The following is a 6,000-nucleotide window of genomic DNA, read 5'->3' on the forward strand; positions in this document are numbered from 1 at the left end:
CGTCTATTTTCCTGGTTGGTTATTAAATTCAATCTGCATATTCTTACCTAAGGTCATATTGCTGTTCAATAGGTAAATCATATTCTTCATCTCCTCCAGGAAAACCAGTTGTGTGCTGCTCCCAGTCTGCTTTTGCTTCTCCACCAAGTTGGCTAGGGTTTCTGCATTATGGAAAAATGAATAAAAAAGATGAGGGTAATTAAAATTGTTGGCATCAACATGACAAGCCAAATGCCCTAGAGGACAGCATCAGCTCTTCCTTCTTCTTCCTTCTACCTTCATCTTAGAAGAAGCAGCCCAGTGCTGTGGTTACCCAGATTCTCTCATGGAGCTGGAAGAAATGCGGAGTGCCCTAGAAAGAGCTCAGTCATGGATCTGCCAGTGTTTCAGCCATCTGCAAGGCTATGGCTCCGTTGCCATTTAGGTAGCTACCTTATTATAAGGACCTAATCCAATATAAGCCAAAGTTAAACGTGTTTATTACTGCCCTATACTAACTGGCATCAGTGAAAGGATGCAGTTAATTTTGGTTGTAATCCTGTGTAACTAAAGCATCCCAGTCCTGACTGTGGGTAAGGGCAGGAGAGGCCAGGCTGGGACCAGAGCCTGGGGAACAGGATCTTTATGGATCTCAGAAGTTGTTGGTGTGGCCAAAGGTGGAATCAATTTTCACAGCAGTTAAAGTTGTGACAGAGTGGAGCTAGCCTTAGCAGCAAAAAGCTTCTGAAATAGGATTGCTTGAAGACTCCTCATGCCCTAGCTGGCTTTGTGGTTAATCTTGCACAAGAGCAGCTTTTGGTTTGCATCTTGCTGTGGTGAGTCCAAGGGCCAGTTCTCCTGCCTGAGAGTGATTGCCTGTAGTTTTTGCCTCTCTCTAATCTTTATCAATAGAGCAGGAGTAGTGTGTGGTGCAGCCCTGTTGGCAGAGAGCTGCCTTGAGACCAGTATCTTGTGTCATACAGTTCCCTGGTCCCAGTGTGGCAATGAATTTCAGTTCTTACTTAACTAGCTTTGAGTTTAAGCTCTCCATGCAACAACACCTTTCCTTGCCCTTTAAAGTCTGGGTTTTGAAAGTTTTCTTTTTCACAGTATTTTTACTGTGAAGATACTTCTGAGGTCATTGTGAAATACCTTTACTCAAACATTCAAGCCAAATCAATTCTATTTCCAGAGCTTCATCATGGCAAGAATGTATTAGAATATCTTAATAAAATGTTTATGTCAGTGTCTGAAGTTCAGTAATCTGAGAGTGTGCAATGACATCTGTAGGATAAGCTATACAGCTCAGCACTGAAACATGACCATAGTACAAAGTATATGGTTTGGAAATCTACTGTTGGACATGAAATCCAGCTTTGCAATTTTTGCTTCAGAATTTACACTAACTTCTTTATCATAAATGAGAGACACTTACATGCCACCCTTTGGACATTCCAGTCCAATATGAGTACCTCAGGATCAAAACTGGTACAGAAGACACAGCCTGTGTACCATTAAAAACAGCCAGTGTTTTCCTAGCAGTGTGCTTATGTTAGCTATTCAGATAAGATAAACCTGATAACACTTTTAGTATGCGTTTTGCTACATCTGTCCTTCTGATGAAGTGCTCTGAAATTACAGCATAAAGTCAGCAGGTTTATTTCAGCAGAACCCAAAGTCTTAATTCTTTACTGCTGCAAAAGCAATATGTCCTTCTAAGCAGCCTAAACCAGAACAACAGAACACAGAGAAGAATCCTTGCGCACAGTCACTGGATTTCTTGCGTAATAGGTTACCTATTTGTACCTCAGTAAATGCTTATTTATATGTGTCAAACAAGGAGTGGTTTGGTAATATAAAGTAGAAGTTTGCGTTCATGGCCTACATTTCTCTGTTTGCATTCCTACCCAAACCCAGTAAAAAACCACAGATACCAAAGTACCAAAATGCCTACATCAAAGTTAATATATCAACTTGCTAAAACTGCAAAGGGAAGTGATTCATCCCTTCCAGATACTGGCTTCATACTATTAGTTCAGGAATAGTAAGGAGACGTGGGGGAGCTGGAAAGCTCATTTCAACAGCTTTTTTCGTTCATAATTCAGTTAGGGTCAGACCCAAACCTGTCAAAGAATTACTGTAGTTGATTGCGGTAGATTTGTAGTATCCAGCCCTTTACTACACAGGCAGAGAACAGAAGAGCTTAGGAACAAAGTACGACCATGTGATGCAATGACATATTCTAGTCAAATCACAGCCAAATCCTTCAGACCCTACTCAAGTGTTAAGCTATTTTCATGTGAAGACAGCAAAATTATTTGTAATGATTCAGAAATGTTCAATGAAGTTTTTTGGTCTACATCACAGAAGGAAGACAAACAAGTTTAAATCAGAGACTTGGATGTCTTGTACTCTACAAAACTGGAAAGAAGATTTTTAAAAGGGCATTTCTGGCCTTGTGATGCTTTTTAAAAATCACAAAATGGGGTAAAATAGCTAATGCAATAACATATTCCAAAGGCTTAAAAAACTTGACATGAATAAGAAGCTATACTCTTAGCCTTATGTCAGTCCTGGGCAAAATAATGGAAAAATTAATAAGGGATTTAAATGATAGAAATTCAAAGGACAGAAATATAATAAATGCTAATCAGCACAGCTTTTCTGAAAAATATAGCTTATGCACCAAACCTGATTTTGAATGAGATTATAAAGGTGTTGTTAATGGTGGTTGTGTAGATTTTGGTTATGTTTTCCTTATATTCTGATCAAAATTTTTGCCTTCTACAACTTCAGTGCAACATGCATTAAAAAAGAGCTAATGGATAGGTCTCAAAAGTGAGATCTCATTGGCCATTATTACAGAACTCTTAAAGTGCTCTAAGGAGGTTGATTCAGGAAACAAGGGGCTGGAGCCAGGCACCCTCCCTGGTAATCAGAAAAACTTGGATGTATTTCAAACAACATCTGAAATTACTGGACGTTTTCATCAATGATCCAGTTGCAAATACATGAATTAAAGCCTGGGGTGGTGTTGCAGGATGAGGGCAGGGTATCCCAGTTTGTTTTATAGGTTGTTTGATAATCTGAGCCCACACACAAAATGCAACGAATGCATAAAAGACAAGCTATAAGGGACATATCTGCAGAAGAGACCATTTCCTGAAAAAAAGCAAGTTTAAAGATGTTTTAGGAGATCAAGTGAAATGCAGTGCAACTTACCAATGGGATACTGTAGTGGAAAGGAGGAGAGAAAGAAGCACAAGCTGAGGAACAGCTGGTAAGACTAAGAAGGTATCTCCCAGGTGTACCTTCCCGGTGAAACTAAATGCAATAATGCTTTTTGATGTGAAATTCTGTTTAAAAAGATGTAAAAGGCTGGATTCCATGTAAAAAATAAATATGACTAGAGGGCCAGAGGTAGCACCTTGATACAGGGAAGAAGTAACAAGAAAGACCACACACAGGTGACAATACAAAGATGACTGGAATAAACTGAAAGTACTTTTTCAAGGGCTGTTTAACTTATCTTGGAGTCATAATAAGAACTAATATCTGGAGGCAAAAGTCAAACAAGTATAAATGAGGAATTGTACTCACATTTTTAAGGAACTACAAAAAGAAATGTTGGTGCCTTCATCTCTTGAGGTCTTCAGGTTAAGAAGGGTATAGGTATTGTAGCCGAACAGAAGCTAATGTACTCACTGCAGGGGGACTGAGTGATTGTCATGGGATCCAACTAGCCTGTTCACTTCTGATCTTAAATGTAATGAACCTACAAATGAAAAAGCAGAGGTTTCATTGAAGACAGTTAAATTTTGCCTAGAGAAGTACTGCATCATAATTCCAGGTTTTTGAAAATTGAGGGAATTTCTTGGTTCTGAATACAAATCCTGCCTTACAGTGTTGCTGTTTGCACACATCACAGAATTCTTGAGCTATTTAATCCTCATTAGTGAAGCATTATTAATCCACAACACTGAAGGACAGGAGGTATAATTTAAAGAAACCCTTATGGGGAGGATCTTGTAGGAGATAAAAAGGAATTACAGTGTTTCCATAGACTAGTAACACAAATCATGGCATTCTAATGCAGTTATTTTTTTAATATTGCAAATCTAAAATTCTGCGGAAGAGTTTTGGTTTCCCATGGGTGCTATAGGGTTAGGGAGTAATTTTCATTTTTAACCTGTGTTGTTTCTAGCCTTGGTCTATGGAATTCCCATCTTTTTTTGTTCCGTAATGCTTTCCAGTACTGTAATGTGTTAGAGAATCACTGAACTGTTCAGCTCACTGTCTTGGGATTATTTTCTTTTATACTCACTAGCAGTTTAACCTGTCAAAAACAATTATTAAGCAATTTGTAACATAGTAGAGACATAAATGGTGTCAAAAAACTTATAACTAGAAAAAAAAGAGCAATGACTTACTATATTTGTAGAAATCCATAACTTGTTTCCTGAAGGTTAGAATACTTGAAAATAGTTTGGGAGGTTAAAATATTTGGAAATTATCCCTCTGGATTTTTTATAACCTCTCTACTGAGATAAGCATTGCCGTCTTGTGCAGCGGTCACCTCTTTGCTGTGGAGCAGGTGCAACCTTCCTCAGACAGAAAGCCTTGCAAAGACAGTAGTATCTTCAGCTGCTCAGACTGGTATCAAATGGAGATGTTAGTCTTGGTCAGCTCATCGCTGTATTAGATAGGAGTGCTCTTAACAGAAACCCTTGAGTTTGCGCTGAGCCACGTCAACCGTGAAAATTAATACAGCCATGTCAGTATGGCACTGCAGAGGCAGGGCTTTTTTCCCCCTCTTCCTCTCAGCATTTAAAAACAGAGCTGACCCCTCCGTCCACCCTGTTATATATCCCAGGAGAAAGGGCGAAGAGCTTCATGGCCACCTGCTTGGAGAGAGAGGAATTCCTCTGCACATGGAAGTTGCTTCTAATGTTTCTCATAGGCATTTTGGAGAGGAGCATTTCTCAGGGAAACATTCCAAGTCCCCTAGGAAAGACGTGCCTCCCCTCAGTTTGAGAAGCTGGATCTGTCATTTCTCACAGCTTGGAAGTAAGAGATGCAGTGCCTTGGAAACAGCAGTCTCCATGAGCGATGCTGCAATCAAAGTGGAAATGAAGCAATGGTGCTTTACACAGCACAGTCACAGAAAGGGTACAGGCGTGATACTATATTCCGAAATGTTTCAGTGTGGGAGGCAAATTATCTCAGTCAATAACAGCAAAGTGAGCAAATAAAAGAGCTTGTATTTTCACTTAACAAAAGGAAATGGCTGTTTTGACCACATTTAGTGCTTCCTCAGCTCCTTCTCACTGGATTCATCGCATAGTGGTGTTAAAGACATAAAATACTTATATTTAATATTAACATTGGTTTTTACTGCAGTGCTACATAACTTTTGGAGCAGCAGCCCCCAGTCTGGGGCTTGCTACAACACTTGCCATCAGGCTTGACCTCAGTGGTGGTAATAAGAGACTGCCATTTCAGGACCAAAATAGGAGAGAAACCTCAGCATATAGGAGTCTCTTACTGCAAGTCTGTTGAGCCTAGTCTAAATGGTAGGTAGCAATTATTCTCTGGCACCCACCAAGCCTCAAGCCCATGTCTTGATTTGCTTGTTTCTTACTTTCTTTACCAAACTGTGTGTACATATACCTCACCTAGGAGAGGAGGATGTTCATGAAACTGCACTATTTACCCAATTCAGGTTTTCTGTGTGAAAAAGTGGTCTTTGTCTCTCTAAGCATAGTTTTGGGTACGGATCCACTACCACACATTTCTTTTGGAGATGAGCGCTGGAAATTGGAGTGTGGTTTGTTGTCAGTCCTGCACAGTTTCCAGAGCTGCACTACAGCTGCAGAGTCCCTGAGTTAGTCATTCACTTGGAGACTCCTGTATAAGCCTCACACAGATTTTGCAAATGTGCTTTTAAACCTAACTTACATGTAGACAAAACCCAAGACCAACTCTAAAACTTGCAACTGCCTGCACAGAAAACATTTCCTA

This window comes from Falco peregrinus, chromosome 8, assembly GCF_023634155.1.
Source record: "Falco peregrinus isolate bFalPer1 chromosome 8, bFalPer1.pri, whole genome shotgun sequence".
NCBI classification, from domain to species: Eukaryota; Metazoa; Chordata; class Aves; order Falconiformes; family Falconidae; genus Falco; species Falco peregrinus.